The 25,289-nt window shown below is 36.0% G+C and overlaps 1 long non-coding RNA gene across 2 annotated transcripts in view; it reads right to left on the bottom strand.

The window, feature by feature from the left end:
* Window positions 1-25,039, bottom strand: part of LOC149918531 (uncharacterized) — a 32,584-nt gene extending 7,545 nt beyond the window's left edge. Inside the window, exon 1 of one of the 2 annotated variants that reach the window (XR_016465547.1) lies at window positions 25,009-25,039. This is a non-coding gene — a long non-coding RNA (uncharacterized LOC149918531). Of the gene's footprint in view, window positions 1-1,030; window positions 1,096-25,008 lie in introns of those variants that run through there. The other variant, XR_016465548.1, reaches the window with a different exon arrangement.
* Between the last annotated feature and the right edge of the window lie 250 nt (window positions 25,040-25,289).

Below are 25,289 nucleotides of genomic sequence, written 5' to 3'. Positions count from 1 at the left end.
TGATAAAAGGATTTTCTCCCTAGAGGTTTCAGCCCTTTCATCTCTATAAATGCAGTATTAAAGAAAAATACCAAAATGTAGTTTTTTGTCCACATCAAATGCATTTACTGTTTTGCTCACATGGGCAGTCTTTACATTTACTGTAGATATGATGTTATACAAATCTACGGATAAAAGTTGGATTATATATATATATATAACATCATATATATAACATATATAACATATATATATAACATCATCTATCTATCTATATATATAACGTCATCCTTTATACATTACTTGGGAGTAGCAAAATATGAAATCACTATATCCAAAGAATCTGTACCCCAGGCTGAAATCAAAAGGGTCTGTGTATTTTAAACACAAAGAAGAATTTCTCATGAATAAATGGTGAAAATTCAGAAATCCAAGATGTGAGAATAAGCACTTTGTTGTTGTTCAGTTTCTCTGTGCTTTATTTTCTGTAATATAATATGTTGATGTACTTCAGCTTTCTGTCCAATGATTCAATGTGCTCCCTCTGCATCATCTTTTTCACCCTTCCAAAACCTAATATTACACAAGTATTTTCAAGAGATTTACTGATGAGTGTGTCCCTCATATGTTTTTCCTGATATGTTCCATTACCTCTGGAAATGCTTGCAATTAGGAGATAAAGAGCTTTAAATATCCATAGAAATTGCAAAATAGAATTAATGTTAGGCTATTTAAAAATAACAGAATTCCTGAACAGGGCTACATATTATTCTGCAAAACAATGATGGCAAGTACTTCCTCAGCTGAGACCTTTCCATTTTAATTAATTTAATCATAAGCATGCTCCATGCCTTGTAGTTATTTCTTCACAATATTATTGTAACTTAACAGCTCTATCAATTTTCTTGCTCAAATTAATATCTGTTTTATTCCAGTGACAATTGAATCTGTCATAATTTTTAAAAAGCAGGACTTAATCTCACACTTAGTCTCACATTTACATATATACACTCACGTTATTCACGTGGCACATTGCATACATTTCACTTACAGAAAAAGTGATACATGTGTGTATGTAGTTTGGTCTTAACCATCTTCAGAATCATCATGAGTCCCTGAAAAAAAAAAGTCTTAGTCACAAGTACTCAGAAAATTAAGTTGATATTCTTAATGTTCCCTATGCCTTTATTTCTGTTTACAGATGTACGTAGGTTGCTCCTAAGTACCACCTCCTATTTATTTCCATCATAATAGATAGAAAGAGCACAGTAACATTTGATGGAGAAAATTCTCAGCTACAAAATGATATTTTTTCAACACAGTCACTATCCTTAGCTATGCATTTTCACCAGTAATGAACAAGAGCCTGCATGCTATACTCCTAAAAATCTGCACGGCTATCTAGAAAGTAGCATGTATCTCACGTAGCTGCCTCTAAATCGACAACATATGGCCACAATATATTTTTTTTTATGTTAACTTTTCCACCACCAATTTCAATTAAAGGAAATGTCAGCAAATTATTGACTTCTGAGGAGCAAGTTGTTGTCCAGGCAATAGGATACTTTCTGTGCCTGATGTAGTCCCTGGAACTTAGACAGCCATGCTGAAATGTATGTAGCTGCTGCTCAAATGTACATTAGTTGCTGCAATGCAGCACTAAGAAAGCCTTGTATTCTTAGAATTGTCCTTCAGTGATCTGTTAAAACTTTCTTTGCTCTCTATACGCAGCAGGATTCAGTGGCCACCATCAAACAAATCATAGCAATCAGAGCATGTATGTGTAACCTCTAATATAAATAAATATTTTTGCTCCACTATTCACATTTCCCACATGGTCTGTTCAGACTCTTTAAGTCATTAGCATCTTTGTCTTGTTTACTCAAAAATCCAGAGAGGAAGTCATTTCAGAAATACTGAAATGCACAAAGATGGCAAGATTTCTTTATTATTTAGAAAGTTCATACTTATCTTTTGAAATAAGAGAGAAAAGAGGGTCCAGAGGAGGGCCACAAAGATGATCAGGGGACTGGATCACCTCCCCTTTGAGGGCAGGCTGAAGGAGCTGGGCTTGTTCAGCCTGGAGAAAAGAAGGCTGCAGGGTGACCTCATTGCAGCCTTTCAGTACCTAAAGGGAGCCTACAAACAGAAGCAGAATCAACTCTTTGAAAGGGTGAGTGACAGCAGGACAAGGGGAAATGGTTTTAGGTGGAGGGAGGGGAGATTTAGGTTGGGTGTCAGGGGGAAGTTTTTTACTATGAGAGTGGTGAGGTGCTGGAACAGGCTGCCCAGAGAGGTTGTGGATGCCCCGTCCCTGGAGGTGTTCAAGGCCAGATTGGATGGGGCCCTGGGCAGCCTGGTCTAGCATTAGGTGGGATGATTGGTGGCCCTGCATGAGGCAGGGGGGTTGGAGATTCATGATCCTTGAGGTCCCTTCCAACCCTGGCAATTCTGTGATTCTGTTAATCTGATAGCATTTCTGAATCCATTGTGTAAGGTATACCTATTGACAAGAAAATAAATTTGATTTTATGAGAAAAGGTATGCAAGCATGTCCCCACTCCTAGAACGAGAACAAAACCTGATATATCATATTAAGAAAAAAAACTAAGCAGCTCCCAAGAAACTTCCTTTTTCAGATCAAAAACGTAGCAACTTCATTATTCACATGCCTGCAGATAATTTAGTGCAACTATTAAGCTTCGTAACTCATCAGGGAGTAACGTTAAGTCTGTTTCACAGAAATCATTGTTATGAAGCACTCAGTGACAAATGCACTTACTTATGATTATTGTCATTCTCCTCCTAAACTCAAAGACAATGGAAGAACCCTAGAAGAGTATCTTATTTGAAACAGCATCAGGTTTAAGAAGTTGCACCACCTATCCATTTTGCCAGTCTACCAGAAGCCACTGTGCTCAGACAAAAAAAAAACTGAAATGCTATGTGCCTATTTAAGAGCCTGGAGGGCCAACAACAGTAACTTAGACATTAATCTGTCTTTGATCTTAACAACCATCTAGACTTCTTTTGTGCACTAATAGTCAAAAGCAGTATTTACTGCACTAACCCCAGGCCAACAGCTTTTGTTTGTTTTTTGTTTTGTTTCTTCTAAAAAGCTCTTTACAGCACTCCTCTAGTATTGCCTAGTACTATTCTCTGCTCTGGATTTAGAAAAGGCAGTTAGGCCTGAAAATGGCTTTTGGAGGGTGAAATAAAAAATTCTTAACATTGTAAAGAAAAATAATTTCAGATCAATAGTTTATTCACAATTGCATTAGTTAATTCAGCCTGCCATTGTCTCTATCCTTGCTGTACACATATACTTCTATGCATTCTTAAGTTACTATGTAATTAACATTTGTATTTTGAGTACAGCAGGATAAAAAAAAACAGCATCCAGATGCCTTTTCATTATTGGTCACACTATCCTGAAGACCATCTCATTCTGCTATCAGAGTAAGATAAGGATTTAAAGCATCAGATTAAAAAGTACTCAGACTTCTTGCAAGGACAGAGTGTAAAAATCTAGCTTGGTAGCTGACAAAAACAGAAAAATGTTTGAAGGGGTTTGAATGGATGATTCTCATCTAAACGAGAAGTCAGATAATAGACAGAAATCAGGTGTACAAGATGCTTGGGATTATGGCTTTCTCTGAAGATCATGAATTTCATATGGCAAATTTCTAACATCACTATCCATAAAAGAAATGCTAGCAGACATTTGAGACAGTGTCCTAGCTCATCCACAGACAGTTCACAGACAGATTTAAGGCTCTGGAAGAAGTGAAGACGCAACACTGACTGTAAATCCCAGTTAGAGAATATTCTTTTATCTGTATTGCTGTCTGAATATCCCTGTGTAAAAGGGAGAGGCTGTTATGACAGATTGCTCTCCAGATTCACCAGCTTTCTTCTTCAGTACTCTATATCTAGAGTCCATTTCTCTCTGTGCTTCACTAGATCATTCAGCTGTTCTTAGAAAGTACATTAATAACATGAAGACTCTTGCAAGGAGATCCAAAACATCTTTTGTTGGCCCTTTTCTCTTTCAGATACCTTTCTTCACAGACTGATGGTATTATGCATCAATATTATTTGCAGGCAAAAAGTGAAATGAAGTGCTATTCACTTTCCTGACATATAATAGAGAAGTGGCTTTTACTGCACCATCCTCCGGGAGTAATGTAATAGAAAGACCACTTTTTGGCTAACCTATTCAAATTGGCCCTCAGAGCCTCTAGATATATTCCTGACATTTGTATCTACAGACTTTCCATCCTTAACACCTAAATAAAATTTAAAATATAACCTGTTTAATTTAGCTGAAGGTAAATTTAATACTAGAAAATTATTGACTTGAGAATTTAAATTTAAACCTTCTCAAAGAAGCAGCACAAGATTTTCTGCAAAACACTGTCTGTGGGTAAAGAATGTGATAAATGTAGCAGAGCATTCCAGTCACTTTTTATGTGGATAATAACTCTGTATGATCAATTTCCACTCATTTATTTTTGTCACCGTGATATGTACATCTTGACTTTTTTTTTTTTTTTTTTTTTTTTTTTTACTTTTTGCCAAGGACCTCTATCTTCTCTACAGCACTGAGTTTCAGCATTATTAACATTTACAGATGCTTGAAAATGATTTCCAACTATACTCTTTCTTCAGTTTGCCACAACGATGTCATGAATATACATTCAAATGATTTATACTAAAAGGTTTCCTAAAGTATCAGATTATGTTCCCTAGTCATAGATACTGTCTCCCATTAATTTTTAAGAGACATTTCTGCTGAAGTTGTGAATATAATGTAGCATTTGCCTTACTATAGTCACATCTACAATAAAAAAATGAAGAGAACACATTACGGTAACAAAGCCAAAAAGACTGGTAAGAAAGAAGTCAGCAGTTAGAGATTTACTAAATTCATGTACATAAAACATTCATTGTTAACTAAATAGAAGAAATCTAAATATGTTACCAAAATGATAATTCATAAAACTTACATAATTTTTTTTTAGAAAAGTACATTTTTACATGCTTACTCATCCCTTAGTTGAAGTATGCTATATTACAAATATTTATGCAGGCTTGAGAGATGGAGAATAATTTACTTTCCTTTATCATCACATAAATAAAAGAAATCCCAGGAATTTCTATCATACAAGAGCAAGAAGCAGTCTAGAGTAGAATACTTGTATGGAACAGTACATAACTGAGAAACTCACTTCATTCCACTATGCTTTGACAACATCTTTCAAGCAAGTGCAACCCATCCCATAAGAGGATGATCAGCTAATTTTATGAAGCTATTTCCTATCCCACAATCAACTATTAAACTTGGATTTCAGCATCAGTCACTTCAGATTCTGCCTTGGGAGCTTCAAACATATGGTTCCCTACAAAACCAATTTTTTTTTTTAAAAAAAAGAAATCACCAAGATCCTGCCTGGACAATTTTTTGTTGGTTTTGTGGCTATCTGTACTCTTGCCAGTATTAGAAAAAGTTTGCCTTAAATGTCCACAAGTAGCTCTGCAAAGCAAGAACTTATAGCTAGATTAAAGAATAAAGCATACATACACCTTTTTTTAGCCAAGTACATAGAACTCAATTTAGCCTTTGGCTTCAAATCTTTAAATTAGATCATAGCTTCATGACATGAATTATTAATACACTAAATCTCAGGATGCGTGTGAAGAGCTACACCAACATGTCAAATCAACATTGCCAGAAGGTGGCAGAAAAAAGTACTAGCGGAGAATGAGTTTAATAGAAAAATTCCAGCACAAATGGAAACTGCAGTTAAAACACTTCTTCTAACACAACAGAATGCAAGAGTGCTATAAATTCTTGGCAGAAAAAAAAAAAACAAAAAACAGTAATGCCATTCCAATAACACCAGTAGGTCAATAATGTGTGGCATAATATGCTTTGTAGATTGAGGTGTGTTCATTGAGAATGTTCTTTCCCCATAGCAAGGGAAAGACAGTGCAAGACAGTGTTATACATAAACAGTCCAGGCTTTGCTTAAAAAACTAATGTACTTGAATTATTAGGGGAATTACCCATGAAACAGAAGTTACTTGATATCAGATCTGAAGGTTAATAGTCAGGCTATCAAGCATGACTATTCATAGTTTTCAGAAGAAACTTTAAACTTGATAGCTTTCTTCAGACTAATTCCAGCTACTCCAATTTTGTTCTAGCCTTTGAAATCCTCTTTCTCCCTCTTCTTCCCAAATATTTGCTATCTAATTTTAACATTAGGTCAAGTCTATTTTATCACCCAGTATACTGAATACTCAGGTGTTCAGACAAAAAAAAAAAAAACATTTTTATTTTTTAACATCTCACTGCCTTTATTGCTATTGAAATACAATTACCTCAACAGTCACAAGTGTCACCATTAACTTTTCTTGTGTAAGAATGTTAAACCTGGCCCAAAATATGTTATTTTCTTGTTTGTAAATACAAGGGGCTTTTTTTTGTTGTTCATTTGTTGGTTATGCATTCCTCTCCTCTCTACTGGACAGCATGGCCATGCACATATGCATTTTCCAGTTGAATTGCAGCTAATTTTCAATGATTCAAAGCAGAAGTACATTCTGTAGTCATTTTTAGTTCTTAGTTTTGTTCTTGTTATTTGCTACCACAAAAAAATCTTTTACGATAGATAAAAGGAAAGCTTTTTCATCATGGCACACATTAAAGCTTTAAAGCTTTTCGTTTGAAACTGCAGCTGTCTCCTTGATCTTGAACACTTTGGCAGCTGCTTTCATACTTTTTATTAAGTCAGCCTTAGAATTACCTTTTCCTTCAAAATTTTCAAACTTGTACAGAAAAAGAAGGCAGCCCACTTTGGAAATTTACAATGAAAACAGAAGCAAAATCATTAAAAATGCTGTCACTGATACTTTCCGTAGAACTTCTAAGGGCTGCTCCAAAAGTAATGCCTCTTGTTTTATGATGTTGGCTCATGACAGCAGAGATGGATGTTGGTGGAATGGCAGTAGATGCTGAACCTTTCCACCAGTATTCCATTACAATTTGTTGCTGTGCGACATACGGCAGCAGAGGTACAGTCTAACAAAAAGGCATCTGACAGAAGTGTGTATGAAGCAGAATTGTGTCACTGAATTCCTCAGTAAGGAAAAAATTGAACACATTGACATTCACTGACACTGGGTGTTGATGGAGACCAACCAGTGCATGTGAGTACAGTGAGATGACGGGTGGTCCTTTTTAGCAGGAAAACTGTGGGTCATCTTCGCTGACACAGATTTTTATGAACATAGCAGGCAGGCTCTTGTTCACGGATGGCAAAAGCACATAGCTAACAGTGATAACTATGCTGAAAAATGGTGTATTGTAGCTGACAATTTGCTCTATCTAACAATGTCATCGTGCTCACTGTAGTTCTTGTAGCTTCTGTGGAAATAAGTAGTAGGCATTACTTAAGAGCGACCTACAGATTTCTCCAATTCCATAAAAATCAAGCAAATGCTCCATTTGTTTAGTAAGATAGATCATGCATATCAAAATGCTGTTCTACAGTAAAATTCTCAAACATTTGTCAAAAGAAGATAATTAAAATGCAAACTTCTGCATTGTAACAGCTACTACAAAAATGAAAATATTCAGTTTAAAACGCTCTCTTCCTAAACAATTATAAAATTGTAATTCAGAGTTGTGCATACTTGAATATGTGCTATTATTTACAATACTTTTAGCATTTTATTTCAAGTAATTTTCTCATTTTATGTTAATGCTAAACCCTAATTATTATTATATTTGCAAAATATGAAGAAGGAGTACTAGTAATTAGTAGACCAAGCTACATGGCTAATTTAGCTTCCCTTGGCCCTCTGAAAATCCCTGAACCCTAAAATTTAAGTAATGTGAAGGACTGTAGCATCTTATAAAGTTAATAAATTACACAGCCAAGAGGTATCACCCTTCTCACTTTTGATTATCATAACACAAAATAGACCACAGGACTACAGCACATATATCAACCAGAGTACTGTGAAAGACAAAACTGTTTTTCTTTTTGTCTCAAAACTTGCTTTGTGAGGCCTTTCTGGTGATAAGACTCTAAGCGACAACTGCAACTTATCTAGGGGGGCAAGTGGTGGGTGTCACTGTGTCACAGTACATCTGCTCACGATTGTAAATATAAGCAGAAGCAATACAAGTCTGCTTGTCTTTCCAGGGGTGTAGCTTGAAGGAGCTGACCACAGCAAAAGGTGATAATGCTTGTGCACGGCAATGAAGGCACCACTCCCTGCTGGCTTATCTGCTGGGCCAGATATGTCACACTAACAGAGAGAAAAGAAAAAACCCAGAGAAATGGGGGATAAGGAGGCACTCACTAAACTAAGGATTTTGGAGAAGAGCTCCCAAAGCCTTTGACGGAGAATTCCCTGAGAGGAAAACCTCTTTGGAAGGACCACCCCCCTACCCCTCCCATCCCTGGGGCCTGCTTGCTGCAAAGCTTCCTGGCTTCCTCCCATCCCCCGCGGTGACCAGATGAGTTCCTGAGACCTTGCTGGACCCACGGTGGTGACTGTCTCTTGCTTTCATAAAGACTCCTTGCTTTTTATTTCCTATCTCTTTTTTTTTTTTTTTTTTTTTTTAATCACCCATCTCATTTTCCCTATATCCCTAGGCAACTAGGATTTGTAATAAACTGGTTGTGCTAACATTTGACCCATTGCATCTTAATCTCGCCATCATGTATACATATATTAAAAGAACCTCTTCTCCCTCCTATAAATTGGAGCGAGACAAGTATCACTTTCCATAAAATGTATTTTGCACTCTGAAACACACAACTTCACTGCACACAACTTCACTGGTTTAGGACTCCTCCTAAACCTTTTGCATATAATGTCCAAGTGCATTACTAACCCTTCTTTTTAATATGCATTTCATATGAGCATATCTAGTTTCTTGTAATTGCAGCTAGGTATGTTATCTTGTTTATTACTTAACTGCCCATTACATTAAATGGATGCATCTTCTTATCATTCCTTATAATCTAGACTAAGTAAATGTTTGTCACCACTCATACCAGCCACAGATTTATTACACCACACAAGTAGAAAACAACATCTTTCTGTCTCAATTTTATTTGTAGTTGGATGCCAAAGAACTTTAAATAACTTATTTTTAGCAAAATTGAAAAAATCTCACTTTTCCTTTTTCAGTTTTATTCATTAACTGAAACGGGTTTGAAATTGTCTTTGGAAAAAAAAAAAAACCATTATTTTGATATTTTTATTTTTCCCTTAACAAAAAGTGCATTCGTTCTGAATATCTTTATACACAATCCACCATAAGAGTGAGATTTAATTCCAGTTCAATATAGAAAAGGCACAACAGAGCTTAAAAAAATAAGTAAAAACAAAAAAAAGCAAAAAAAAATACACAACAGTAATTGGTTTTTTTTTTTTTTTTTTTTTTTTAAGGACAGTTTTGTTGAGATAAAATTCTGATTCTTAAAAATAAGAGAGCCATTGACTGAATTTTAGACTAAGCATGCTGTCTCAGTACTGGTAATACGTATATATTGTTTCAAATTATATGTCAGCTGACCTGAACAGCTGAAAGGAGGAAATGATTGCTTATCTACTTCAGCAAATTCTTCTCTCCAATGGATAATGACTATTATCAAATGAAATATTTTGAAAAAGCTGGATTAGTCACAATTAAATTCCTTGATTAAAAGCATTTTTTACTGGAAAGTTTCTATGCTATGACAAAAAACTGCAACTAAACAATAAATCAAGGAATTGCTAAAGGTGAGTTGTTCTTGACAATTAAAGAAATCTGACCAAGTTTTTCACTCAGTTTAATGTTTCTCAGATATAAATGCAGACTTTGATACTTCTCATCTCTTACCAAAACAGCAGCCCTGGGATAGGCATCGTGCATTTGTCTCACCTCCCTTTTGCTCATCTGCAGTTCGGTTCAAACAGTATTCCCAATATCCATACTTTAATCTAATCTCTTTCCTTCTTCATAAAACCCTTACTCTGTATTTAGACTCAGTTGATATTGCACCTAAACATCTGGTATACACTGGCACACAGTATGAAACATCTTAGTGAGCATTCATTTTCCTGGCAACCTTGAACACCAATAGGAATCTACAATGTGCAAAGAACACTCAAGAAACTAGGTTCCTTAGTGTAAGCACTAGAAAGTGGACCAAGGCAAACAGCAGAAAAGTTGGCCTTCACTTTTTATGGAGATTGCACATTTGAAGAACCAGCAATTTCAATTTTGTATTGGAAGAAAAATCAGGGCTTTCAATCATACACTTTCCAGTCTTCTGTGGTAACATGCTGAGACAAGCCATGTCTTTGCTGTTGACTATGTACACTCTCTGTTCCCATAATATTTTAACATGCTCTTGTCAAATGTGACACAGCAAAAGTGTTGAAATCCAGCAAGGTCTAACCTTGTAGTAGCCACTGATTCTGAGCCTGGACAGCCTCTTCCCCCCAGCTCCTCCATGCTCTCAGAAGCCTTGCAGTGACAAATCCACTGAGATCATAGGCGGTATATATATATATATATATATATACACACTCGCATTTGTTCTGTTATGAACTAACTACTCCTTTCTTGATGACTTATTCTGCAGATATGTTAACAGCAATAGCCATGCCTTTCTACGTCCAATGCCATTTTCTTAGATTTATTATCCATACAGGGAGAAAAAAAACCACCATGAATTCCCAGACTGAATTATTTCCAGAAGTAACATGAAAAACACCAGCAACACATTCCCCTGCTCTCCTTCCTCTTCCCCTTCTCCCTTCTTCCCTATGCACACTTTTTCTCATGGCTCCCAGAGCTATTAAGCTTCTTAAAAAAATAATCAGACTTGACAGTTCTGGGGTTAAGCATAATATCTTGTCCTCTTATGTCTCAGCAGACACACACTGAGCAATTCGTCACAGTCCAAGCAGCAGGGTTGTACTATCATATTAAATGCAAGAGCTTTATCTAAAAATGCGATCCAATGTGTGTTTTGTGAATTCTGTTTGAAATACTATGTATTTATTCAGATCTCTGTTTCAGTGTTAATTCTTCATTTGGCAGCACCTCCAAATTCCTCCTCTAAATACAGAAAAACAAATGCCATTTTATACTAATTAAAATGAAATATTTCAGCCATTATCTATTAAACCAACCAAGATGCTTGTAAATAAGGCAGAACCAGGGCAAGGGTATGGAGGGAATGGGAAGAAATGCTTCTATTATCTTATAAATTGCAAAATTGAACTGTAGACTTTTGTCCATAAAAATCAACGATTTATAAGAGCTAGTTATTTCCTCTTAGAATACATCATTTATTACAGATCAACTATGAACAAACAATAATTCTGATGCAATTATGAGTGTAATAATTATACCAAGACATAATATTCTTTTGTAGATAACAAAACAACAAAAATAATTTACTGTGAAAGGCTTATCCTGAACTTGACCAATTGGAGTAGCATCAAAATATCATTGCAGTGAATTTCTTACTGGATTACATGAAGTCATTAATTACATATTATTTTTATAGATCCTATGGAATTCCTATCTCAGTCTTCACTTCCACAGTCATCTCCTTGGACAGATACATAATGAAGTATATAAATATATTTATGTATATATAAACACATACCCACACACCTCTTATACAAAGAATGCACAGAATGTACAGAGTTTGACACTTGGATCCTTCCTGCCTATTTGAGTCAGGCAGGAAGAACACTATTTTGCACATCTCTCTCTGCTGTACCTTCCTTCCCTTTTAAAGACAAAAAAAAAAAAAAAAGCAACACAGTCATATCACCTACAGCATGAACCCTCACTAACTATTTCAGAGAAAGGGAACAACAAAAATCCTCTTGTCGCCTGAAGATGAAACTTCATGGTGTGGGAGAAAAGGTCATTTCCAGAGGGAGATTTTCAAGATCTTGGAAGACTGATCTAATTCTTAGGAGCATTCAAATTTGGTGAAGAAATCCAGACTGAAAACGAACCCTAAAAATCAGCCTGTTTATCTTCCTACCAGCCAGTACCTGCAGTCACATCAGTACAACATTTCTCTGCACCTAACCTATCTCTGTACCTCAGCAAAACACACAATATTATTCACCTGTAAGTTCAAGAAATAACTCACCTACATACCTACAAAATACAATGTATTCCTACCTTAAGGAACGTCTTCCTGAAACTAAGACTGAATTTATTCTTCTCTCCCTTTTCAGCATTACAATGCATTTAAATGCATCAGTTTGGCTGTGAACCCCCGGGTTGATTTGTAGCATCTATACTAGCTTCTTCTGGAATGCCAGTTATTAAGACAGGCAGGTACTATTTACTGATGTACTTAATTACACAAGGGAATAACAGAGATCTTTTGTTTTATATAAATAAGCAGTTAGACCATAGTGCCTGCTGTAGTTTAATCCACCATGCAGCTAAGCACCACACAGGCATTTGCTTGTTCCTCTCTCCCTCCACATGCACAGCGGAATGGAGAATCACAAAGTAAATGTGAGAACTCATATGTTGAGATAAGGACAAATTAATTTAAAAAGAAAGTGATTCACAACAAAATATCTCACCATCCGCCAACCAATGTCCTGTCTCCTAGCAGTGGCGGCCCCACCGATCACCTCCCACTACTTTTATCATTCAGCACAACGTTACATGGTGTTGAACATCCCTTTGGTCAGTCTCAGTCAGCCATCCTGACTATGTACCCTTCCAGTTCCTTTTGTACTCCCAGACCCTTGATGGGGGAGCAGGACAAGGAGCTGAAATGTTTGTGAGTTAGTGTAATGACTGCTCAGCAACAACTTAAACATAGATATGTTATCAACACTGCTCTTCTTCTAAACCAGAAACTTAACATTATACCAGTTACTAGCAAGAAAGTAAACTAGCTGAAGCGAGGACAGTCTCATACCGACAGCCATGAAAAGTCTTTGTTAACTGTTTTACCAAATCAATGGATCTTAGAAAAAATAGAGCTACATCATCTATCTCAATAAAAAGATATTTAAAGAACAAGACCACGTATTTTCCATTGATATACCTTCACTCAGGTATGTGAATGCAACTCAACTTTTTTTCCCCCGTGTTTGCCTGTAGCCAAAAATTATACTTATGAGTACATTTTTTTCTGTGTGAGTTCTCAATCTGCTACAGCTTTGTATAGAAAAACTGTAGATTGCAGTTGTTAGCATCAGCCAGAAAAACTTCAGATATTCTTTGTTTAGTCCTTGCTTATCTCTAGAGTAATACATTTAACTTTTTCTAGTAAGTCACTATACATAATGCTTTTACTGTTTTCAATTATATCAGTATTTTATGTTTTAAAAGCCTCTTATATTCAAGCATATTTTATCACAGAGTGACTTCGTGCTAAATCCTGCTGCACAGCACAGTATTACACTGCAACTGTTGTCATGTGGAAGAAAGCACTGAGGAAGTTTCTAACAACTGAACAATGAAGAGATCAATACAGGGAGCAACAGTTAAGAACGCTGAAAGAGGATCAAATTTGATACTTGAAGGCCAGGTAAGCAGAGAAGCTACAGCAGTGAGTGAGAAATAGTCTGGAAAGTAGTTACAATCTTACTATAGGCCTGAGGGTGAGAAAACTGTTCTTATGTCTGTGTTTGGTCTGTATTTCTACAACACTGTTCTGACTGAACACTTGAATTGGTATGACCATTGTCTTTTTCTTCAATGTTTGACAATTTTAGCACTGTTTTTAATAGCTTAATTCATCTGAATTATCTTAAAGCTCTTTGGGGAGCCTTATCTATAAGCACTGTCCTAAGGCGTGAATTTTAGATATATGGTCCCTACCTGAAGGTGTTCAAGGCCAGATTGGATTGGGCCATGGGCAGCCTGGTCTAGTATTAAATGGGAGGTTGGTGGCCCTACCTGTGGCAAGGCGGTTGGAGATTCATGATCTTTGAAGTCCCTTCCAACCCAGGCCATTCTGTGTGATTCTGGGAAATCTCCAGCATGAAATATGCACAGATCATTGTATCGTAGTTTTCTCCTTGTATAATCAATGAATATACAGATGTTACAATTATGAAATAAACAAGAAAGTTTTGGCTAAGCAGGTTATTATACCAAAAAGAGAATAGATAGAGTGTTTACCCTCATCCTAGGCTTGCTGTAAAACTCCAAAGGAAGGATCTCCAGAAAAAGATCCTTGCCCACTGGTAGTCAGCTCTTAAATGGGTCTAGGAGAGGTGGAGCCAGGCTCTAACCCTTCTGGCAGCACAGGTGAATTGCCTTCACCTGTGCTCCCAGGGCTGACTCATTGCTCACCTCAGGTGATCAATCAGAGGTTCAGGCCATGTTTCAGTTCCCATATACTCCTAAATACACTGAAATGACTGCAACAAAACATAAGATTTCACTGAATCCCCAACAGCAAATTCTGTCCATGCAAAGTGATTGCAAGATGGGAATTTAAATCATTGGCAAGGATTTTCAGTATCATTAAAAATTAAAGGTTGCTGGGGGATGATATTTAACTGATTTCTAGTAATATATGAAATGCAGAGAATACAAGGAGCTGAAAAATCAGTGTGAGAGCCAGAGTTGATAACTACAGCAAAGTGTATAGAAGAATTCAAATAACAAGATTAGTAACTGGGTTCCTGTTTAAATTATAGTTAGTTGGCTTACAATGAAAATAAAAGCGATTCAGGCATTTGCAGCCCTGATTTAAAGTGTCACACTCCCTTAAGGATTTAGATCAAAGCTTCCATAGACCTCTTCAATTGCTTTAAGGTAGTGAAAATGGTTAGTCATGTGCAAAACCATTTATCAGAATTAACGTACTAATGAAAAAAAAAGAAAAAAAAAATCCAGTGTAGTTTCCTTGCACTCTATGACAGGTAACAAAATGTGTTTATAGATAACAAAAAAAAAAAAAATCACTGCAGTGATATCAACTGAACCAGTATTTAATGAACCAAATGAAGACAGAGAAAGTAAGAAGTGGAAATACTTCCACGCTTTTATATCTCTTTTGACTTTCAACAACTGCAAGCAAAAGGAAAATATGTATTTAGAGACCATAATGTTTACCTGAATCCAGACAGAAACTAGAAGTGCATTACAGACTGAATCTTAGTCCAGACTTAAGAAATTTCTGGCTACTTTCTTTGCTCTGCTGGAAGATTTCTGTATGAGGAGCTTGTCTGTAGCAATGAAGTGTAATTTATCAGCAACTTAGACATGGTACTAGCAAGAAGATATTTTTATCCCACTCTCAAATTTTGCAGGTACCTTGCTGAGTTTTTTTTTTTTTTGTTGGTGGTGGTGGGGTTTTTTGTTTGTTTGTTTTGTTCTTGTGGTTTTTGTTTTGTTTTGTTTTTGCATTTACTTGCAGAGATTTGTCTTAATTTAGGAAAAAACATGATGATTATTTTGTTTCTTCTGTCCTGAGGGAGATAATTTAAATTATACCCAGAGGCAGTGAAGCAAAGTTTGACTAAAAACTGTTGTTCATGATTAGGACCATTCAAACGGGATTATATTTCAACAATTCAGAAAATAAACCCTCACATGAATTCACTTGGTATTTTAAGAATTAAAAGTAATTTCTAAAATTAATGCAACAAGTTGTTATTTTTGTGGAAGAATTTGTGGGACTATAAGATGTTGTTTATGCCTTCCTCATTCTAGAATCCCAGTGATTCCGTAGATTGACTTAATTCTTGATCCTATTAATATGACACATTTTATTCATGCCATTTCTTCTAAAGAAAATTTAATAGTTCAACTGAGGTTTGAGAATGATCATAGAATCACCAAGATTGAAAAATATCTCTAATACCATATAGTCCAACTGTCCACCTACAGCCCAGTATTTCCTCACTGAACCATGTCCCTTATATACAAGAGTATCTAAGTTTCTAAGCCATTTTTATAGTCATGTACAAGAAACATTAAACTGAGTGTGTCACTATTAACAAGCAGAGGCGAAGCATCCAGTCTATCAGTGAAAAGACGAACAGCAACAGGTTATACTGCACACATATTTGCCAATATTAAAGTTGAAATTCTAACTTCAGGAACAACGAAAATCCAGCCTCCTAGCACACAATTGAACAATGCTGGTATTAAATAAATGAAAGGGAGCTTGGTGGTTTTGTTTTTAGTCCATTAGTTACCTAACCAGAAGGCCTCAGTGCTGAGCTAGATTTTCAAGTATACCTAAGTTGACAGTCTCTTAATGGCTTTCTGTAGATCAAAAAACAGCTTGAAAAGAAACTTCAGGATACAGCATACAGAAAAGAGAACTGCAAAGGTAAAACCTCTATTTAAATTGAAACCACTGAGCTCTATGTTCCATATTTACATGTTAGGAGTTTTTTTTAAAAGGTATTATTTATATATAAATAATGCTTCTGGAACAGATCTTGGGAAATAGAAAGGAATTCTCTTGTGACCTCAGCTTTGAGAAATTCTGTAAGCTTGTAATGTATTCAGCACCTTTGATAACCACTGGACTCTGTATAATAAATACTGTAAAAAAAGCTGTTTTCTCTATGACTACAGTCCAAAGAAATAGATTTCAGATACTTAACATTTCACCTTAAAGTCTCCGAGTAATCACCACACAAACATCCCATATTTTAATCCTTGACTATTAGCAACTATTCTACACTATTAGCAAGTTACATATAAATTGTGTACTGTAAAACTGTAGCGTTTTACTCTGGCAGCAACTGTTTGCTTACTCCTCCCCAAGCAGGACAAGTGGAAGAGCTAGAAATAAAACAGAACTCATGGGCTGATACAAAAACCATTTACTAAGGCAGAAGATGGAAATGGAAATAATTATAACATATATTAAATATATTCCTAATATATTATATTCCTAATGCAATCACCCACTAATGAACATACAGCACCAATACAATGCACTACTAGCAACCCAAGGACTCACTCTCACTGACCAACACTCTACAATCCTCAATCAGCAAATAACTCCCAGGTAACTGCTCACAGCTTTCTGCCTATGTCACCTGGTAGGGTAGGCACCTTCGCTGGTTCCATGCCACCCCATTGTGGCAGTGGATTTCTCTGGCACTGTCTGGGCTGGAATGAAGACAATGACAAAAACCACAGAGTATATATATTTATCTGGTTAACTTGGAGTAACTGTAACATGTTCTGTATCAAGTCCATCATCTGTGTCTCCCACAGAATATTTCTAGTCATTAATGTCACAGCTGACAAAATAGATGGATTTGTGAGAGCGTATTTAAGATCTGAAAAAAGCAAGCCTTAACGGTGATCCACATGATTAAGTACCCACTCCAGTAAATTACAGACTTCATTTTTATAGTAGAAACATTGTAGTAGCAGACATACTATATTGGTATATATACTGTATTATATTTTTATAGCATAGGTACTTCCATTTTGATCTTCTGAGCTACTTCTACATACTCAGGTTGGATATTTGGAAAAAAATTTATTCTCCCCAAGAGCAATGAGGTACTGGAACAGGTTCCCAGAGCAGTGGTTGAGTGACCATACCTGGAGGTGTTCAAGAAACATGTGGGTGTGGTGCTGAGGGACATGGTTAGTGGGCATGGTGGGGATGGGCTGACAGTTGGACTAGAAGATATCAGTGTTTTCTTCCCAACCTCAGTGATTCTATCATTCTATGATCTCAACATAATCTTAGCGAGGAGCAACATTTTGGGTCTGACCAGACTTCCAATAAGAGCATGTGATTAATGCCAATACAGTAACAATCAGATTTCCAGAGGCACAATAAGATTTTAAATTGTCTCTGACAAAAATCTATAATTCAAAAATATTTGGTGAAATATCATGATAAGCTTAAAGATCTGAACTCTTCTCTCATTGTTTCTTTAAAAGTCTCTAAAAAAGTAAGAAAGGACGCCTTCAAAACTGCAATTCCTAATTTGATGTTCAAGTTTTATAAAAAAAAAGTTTTCATTCATCATTTTTGCAGACTCCTGAGACTGATTTTCCAGTTTTCAAAAGAGTGGTGCTGGAATTGTATATATATATATATAAAAAAGACTATCCAACATGTATAAATAGTAAGAAGCATTCAGTTTTAAAATAATTGCACAAATTAAATAATAGCTTTGAAAGCCTTTGTTTAAACGCGTTTACTTATGTGTGACTTTTTTGTCTTGCCCTGCCCTGGTCCTGTTAAAATAATGCCCATGTTTCCTTAAATGAAACTTATTGATAAAACAAACCTGTCCTGACATTCCCTTTGAGTGTTTAGGGAAATGAAAATTCATAGCAATTGATTGCCCTGTGCAGCCATGGCTCTAGTTACCCTTTCAAATATTCATAATAATCTTAAAGGGGTCCCTGTGGATCCAAATTGTCTGCTGTATATTTATATATCCTGCCAGTCTTCAGAAAAATTGTCAAACAAAAGTCACTTTTGCAGCTAGATATTATTGACTCTTTCTGCCTTGTAGACTTTTGTATTCTCGTGCTGTGTACTGTGAGTGAAAAAAATGGAAGATGAAGAAATGCTTATGAATATCATATACAGAGTCTTAAAAGTACTTCATTAAAGCTAGCTGCTTGTGCTCTGACAATAAATAGATGAAAGACGACTACAGAGGTGTTAGAATTTGAGTCAAGTGGAAAAAAGTCTGAGATAAAAAATAAAGGACAATAATGTCACATTTCCACTCAAAATCAGACCACTGAATTCAGAGTTATGTGACTGCTGAGCATTCAAAACCTCTTACTGAGATCAATGTGAATATGAAATACAAATATAAAGCCATTTTCTGAAGTTTAACTTTGTTTTAGAAAGTATTTCAAGAGTACCAAGTCTGTGAAACTTATCTTTCTCTCATTCAACTGGCTGTTTAAAGAGATCCTAATGAGTTATTCATTTGCAGATTCCTGAGAAAGTTGAGAACAACCTCTAAGCCCTTTTTAGATGCTTTATCTTACCTTTCTATTCAAAAAGCTGTTAACCAGAAAGAGTTCACCCAAACCCATTAAAAAAATCCATATCGGTTTGCAGGATAAAATTCTAGACAATGATTTAGGAGTTAGCAGGCAGTTTCCATTTCTGTCTTTCATACTTAATGAGAGTTTCAACTCCAGTTTTTTTCTTAAGATATCAAATGTATATTCAAAAAAAAAAAGTTCTAAACAGAAGAAAATGGAAAACTAAAGTGCTCTCTGAACTTTCCAGTTCTTATTCTGTTCCGCAGATCACAAAGCAAGCAAACAAGGCATTTCATTAAAAAAAAAAAAAAAGAAACAAAAATTGGGCAATTAAAAGAAACAAAATGGTTTGGGAGCAGTCATTTTCCAGAGCTTCTCACTGTCAGCATCCAGTGTCAGCACAGAGAACATTTGTGGCTTAACACGGCCTTCAGCAAAGCACCATACAGCGCTTCACTTCCTCCCCTCTCCCAGTAGGATGGGGAAGAAAAATATATATATACGTCTTGGGATAAAAATTTATTTCTTAAGACAAAAAAAAGAAAAATAATAGTAATGAGAATACATACATACATATATATTTACAAAACAAGGGATACAAAATATTGCTCACCACTCATTCATATCCATTAATTACCATAACCTTTCCTGTCATTTGATACACACTATGTATATCATTCCAGTGTTTCACAGGCTGTCCTTCTAAATTGTCTTTGGCCTTCAGTCAGTCCATGATTTGTGCTTCATCTGTTGCTGGACAAACCTCAGCCCAAGTAAAACTCCTAAATACCAATGAAGTGTTTAGAATGCATTACATTCTACTACAGTGTTCAATATGTAGGGGGTATTTTCACCTAACGCATACCTCAACAGAACAAAGGTACATTCTTCATATGCATTTCAGTAAATTATGACTACTTGTTTAGAAAAAAATCTGCAGTAGTTTTGATCTCGACCCCACCTCTTCCATTTACACACATTTTGTTAGTTCCAGCAGACCAGATAGATATGTTAATTTTCAAGATGCTCCTAAAAGTCAAATAGCCATACAGACAGCACATCTGTCACAACAGTCCTTCAGGGCAGAAGGTATGATAAGTAGTGTTGCTGGACTGTTGCATGCTGATGCTAGTTATGGTTCCATCAGAATTCATTCTAGTCCAGTCTCAGGCTGAGTCTTTATTTTAATTGATAGGAAAAAAAAAAAAAAAAAAGAAAAAAAAAGAAAAGAAAAGATTCTTAAGCTTGCTCTTGACTTGAGTCTGAAAATAACTGCTAGCCATTGTCATTTTATGTGCTGGGTATGCTAATTTCTCCTGTCACCTTGGTGGGCAAGCACCATTTGCTGAAACCAAAAAATTCTCTCTAGGACTATTAAATCCGAATGATGATAAAGTGGAAAAATTTGTCCTGAATACACTGGATAACAGTGTAATTGTTGGAAATTGCCTTGTGAATAATACTGAAAATTTCAGTAGATATTCTAGGATATGTACTGCAGAAGTTGCTTGTTATGCTCCAGTTCACAAGCTAATATGAAGACAAATGGAAACAAATGTGACTATCTCATCCTAACATAAATTCTAGAGGAATTGGTTCTGTTAGTTTCAATGTGAGAAATATCTGAGTCCAATAATCCATGCTCATGCAGAATTTGCTATGAATCACAATTTATTTAATGTTCTTGTAAGAGCAGATAACCTACCCAGTGTAAGCATACCACACTGGAAAGATACAGCCATTTATGACCCCTATTGCCCAACTGCAAGTGAACCCTTCCCCCTTTTCCCATTGGTACTTGTGGTTCATATTTTTCTTGACTCACCTATCATGCACTCATCATCCACTGTAGGTATCCCTTTGATCATGCATACTTTGTAATTTGGATTCAGAGTTCGTTACTTTGACCAACTGGAGTTATCTCTGTATCTTGTTTGACAAACTCAATTTCCCTTTGTCTTGTCAAGCAGATTTACAAGAATTGTCAAACTAGCATCCCCTGCTATATATCTGTAAGATAAGTTTGTTTAACCAATTCTCAGATTTACTTTGGAGGACACCTTACCCTTTCTTCTTTCAACTCAGTTCCCCCTTTTTCCTTTTTACCATTGAGTTGTCCTTGCAAACCTTCTCCAACAAAGCCCTTATTATATCTTACTGCCCTTATTATATTCTTCCTGTCATCACTCAAGGACACATATTCTATTCTTGGGGTCTAACTGAAAGCTGAAACTTACATTGTATCACAAACCCTGGTTTCACAATATTTTGTTGTTATGCAAAAACATCTCTTCCCTCACATCAACATGCTGTTAGCGACTCTCTATAACTCAGCAAATTGTCTGCCAAAAAGAAGTTGCTTCCTCATGGCAATAATTTTGAAGAAAAAAAAGTATTTAGTAAATGGAAAAAAGGAGGAGGAGCAGAAGAAAAAAATAAAATTAAGGCATTAAGTAGATTCCACCAGCAGAAATTTTATCTTCTGTATTTTAGGTCATACCTCCCCATTTCTTCTCCCTGTTTACATCACAGACATTAAAGTAACTCTAGTAAAAAAATTATTAAATTCATGCTGCAATCATCATCTACAGAGAAAGTTTTGTGATAAAAATATTCAGACAAACTATAAAAGAAAAAATTTGGAGTGACTTCCAGTACATGTGTAAATACACTACAAATTTAAATACATTTTTCTCAAACCTTTGAATTTCTGATTTCTAAAACAGAAAATAACATTTTCTTCAACTAAGAATGAAAGGGAGGAAAAAAAGAAAAACTGTATCAGCATCACAGATGGAAACCACACTCCTAAGAAAGAAGAGGGAATATACTTATTGATGGGAAATAGTGATGCAACAAAGTTTAATTGTTTATGTCAGCAGTTTGACAGGATTAGAGGTAGCATGTCACTCTTGATTACTTACATCATTGAGAGTAGAGTCAAACACACACAAGAGGCTCTCCCATTGATTCATAAAGTATTCATAAAGTTTGGAGTGAAGCCCACTGCTTTCTAAACTTCCTGAACCACAGAGATAAGGAGCCCAGGTGCAACTGAACCCACTCCTAATCTCAGAGTTGGTCAGTGGTTTATGTCTGAAGGATTACACGTGCATAACCAATCTAAACTCTAATCTTTGCTAAGATAGCAAAGCTTAAAGCTATTCGTCAATTACAAAGGATCTCTATCAGTAAGGAGCCTATTGACATCAAATTCTAAGGAAACTCCGCAGCAGGCACAAAGTCAAGAGGCATCCCTACTCAAAGGACATCCTGCCACTCAGCTACTTGCCAAGCAAGAGTGCTTAAGGGGCTTTCAGAATTCTGTCTATTTATGGAGTAAAATGACTGACTCACAGTCACGGTTTTGTTGAATGCTCAAATGGACTTCCAATACCAGACCAGGTTTCGTGTCTGCCATCAGTTCTTTTAGCAAACAATTTGAGACAGTATTTTGATCATCGCTTACATTAGCAATACCATGATTGTTATCTGCACTGTTCTGCTACCTTGAGCAAAGCTTTGGCCAGGTAGAAGCAACCTACTTAGACTCTTTGCTATGACTCATCATATTGTGACTAAATAATTAGATTTGAATAGTGGATGATAATCTATTCCTTTAGGAATCTAACTGATATAAAGTATTGCCTAGCAGCAGAATTAGAAGAAAATTGAAAAAAATACAAGATAATGGCAACTACCTTTTCTTTTTAAACACTTTCATGCTGTATGTATACCAGTGAAAATGTGAAATGATGTAACCATGAAATTTGAGAGCTTCTGAAAATAATCACAAGACAAGAGCTAAGCATAGTCCTTCATTTAAGCCACAGAGTTTGAGGAATTTTTTAAAAAGCATCTACTTAATCAAATTGAGAAATACATGCACGTTTACTAATTTCCAAAAAGCTTGCTCAGTTATCTTTATCCCAAAAAGAGACAGACAGAGGAGTCCTCAACTTTCTTTATTTGAATAAAGGGAGAGTCCACGGGGCATAACCAGGGGGACACAAAGACCCTCTTTTATCCCTGTACCCTGATGCTAGCGAGCCCTTTGCCCTTTCCCCATTGGCTGAGGTACTCAGGGTTCACATTCTCCTAGGTTCACCTATCAGCCATCCCCCCAGTAGCTACTCTCCCTTCATTTCCACTTGTATACGTATTTTGTAATCTGGGTTCATAGTTTATTTTGCCCAACTAGAACTATTTTTGTATCCTGTAAAGTCTATCACTCTATTCTGCCCAACAAACAGGACCTACACATAGATGCTAAGCTAGCATCTCCTGATATGTAAATTTGTATAACCAGATCCTTGCGACAGAAACTCTTCTCAGCTCTTTATTCATCTTGTTTTGCATAGACACCCCCCCCCCCCCCCCCCCATCCTTCCTTTGTTCTTCCAAAATTTTGCAAGGACATTTTATCCTCATTTTTCCTTCAGTACCCATTTTTGTCATTGATAAAATTATATTATTTTGCCAGGAAGGCTATGATTTCACTCTAGTGATAAGACTGATATTCAACCTTTGGTTAATGGTAGAAAAGAACTATATCACTCTTACCTAAGAATTCTGATCAATCACTTCATAATATTAATACTGCAACAGATATTAAGTGGCTAAGATTTTTAAGTGTTGTAAAATAGAGGTTCACTGCTGCAGAGGGTTTAGAAGCAGGTATTTAAAACAGCCTGATGCTTGTCTGTCATTCATTTAGACACTTGAAATTCTTTAGTAATTGAAGACATGAATGGAAAGAAAACTCAACAAAGAAAAATAGAAGCACGTGTCTAAATTTTACAGAATACTCCATAATAAAAAACTGAGTAGAAAAACACTGCGTAGAAAAGCACAGACTCTTTTCGTAAGAGGCAGCTTCCTACTCTCTTTCATGGGCAGATTTTACTGTCAGCATTACTCTATGCAAGTTTATAAATTGGTTTTGTGCAAGTTGATTGCTTTTATTCCTTACTCTATTATTACTAAAACTTTTTGTACAAATGCTAAAGTGACAAAAAAAGATATTGCCCTATGAATGGACAAATATCTATTCCAACATATCTGGAAAATCTTCAGAGTGCTAAAAGCTTAGTTTACTACAAAAGATCTAACACTGACAAAGACAACATTAGTAAGAGAAACTGAGTAATTTATTTGTGGCAAGGAACTGAAAGAGGAATTCTTGCACTTTGTCAGCCATTAAGTTCATAGACATTTTGCAAGGACATTATCACCTTTGGCATTTTATGCTCCAAACACCTAAGGAAGCCAATAAATTGATTTGTTGTTTCATTAGCACTCCTCATGTTTAGAGGAGGACATTAAATCTCTCTCACTAAAGGCAAAATAAAGCGTTACCTATTTAAAATGTGGTTCACTAAGACCAACATGGAGAAAAAAAGTAAGAACTAGAGGTCCACAGTGTTAGAAACAACTCTTGCACCCAGCAATTTACTATAAACTTAATGTAAACAACGCATTTCCCAAGCTTTTCAACTGAAAAATTATGTTACTGTGTCTGGTGAGAGAGAAGTATACATCTTACTCTGTCATTTCAAAGGAAGAAACAGATTGTACATATGTATTCAGTCCCTGACTCACTGACTTCTGCACATATTGAGCATAAATGAACTGATGTTTTCATATTTCTTTCAATACTTTTCACAGGTAAATACAATGCCCATTGAAAGTGTTTTGAAAAAATCACCATCATGCCTTTGAATTCAGTCTTCACAGTCTTCACAGTTACATTAATGATCTTAGTCCACTTGAGATTAAAATTTCCCATCTTATTTTTAATTTCATCATAAAAATAAATCACAGAATCCAGAAAATGGCTTCAATATAACTCTTTTGTTCTTCGTGATAAACAACACCAAATCAAATATGTTCTGATGCCACATGAGGGACAGTGCAGCAATATCAGCAGAACAGCAAGGCTAACAGCTACAGCAAGTGCTTAAATACAGCTGCCCTAGACACAAAAACAAAGGACGGAAACTACTTACCCTTAGAAGGCCTAAGGTAGGCAGGGATCTCCAGCAGAAAACTCTCACCTCCACTGCCAACCCTTAAATGAGGTCTGGGAAGGGATGGATCCTGGCTCCACCCATTCCAGTCTCTCAGGTGCATTGCATACACCTGAGCTCCCCTAGGTTGGCCCTGCCTTCCCACCAGGTGTTCAATCAGTGGTTCAAGCCATGACTCAGCATTTCCATTACAAGGGAGCAAAGTACAAGGCAATTATTTGATTTCTTAAATGTTTAGTCAAGAAAAGATGTGCATAAGA

The sequence above is a fragment of the Phasianus colchicus genome, chromosome 3 (genome assembly GCF_987193195.1).
Source record: "Phasianus colchicus chromosome 3, bPhaCol1.hap1.1, whole genome shotgun sequence".
Lineage (NCBI taxonomy): Eukaryota > Metazoa > Chordata > Aves > Galliformes > Phasianidae > Phasianus > Phasianus colchicus.
This window is presented reverse-complemented; position numbering and strand designations above follow the sequence as displayed.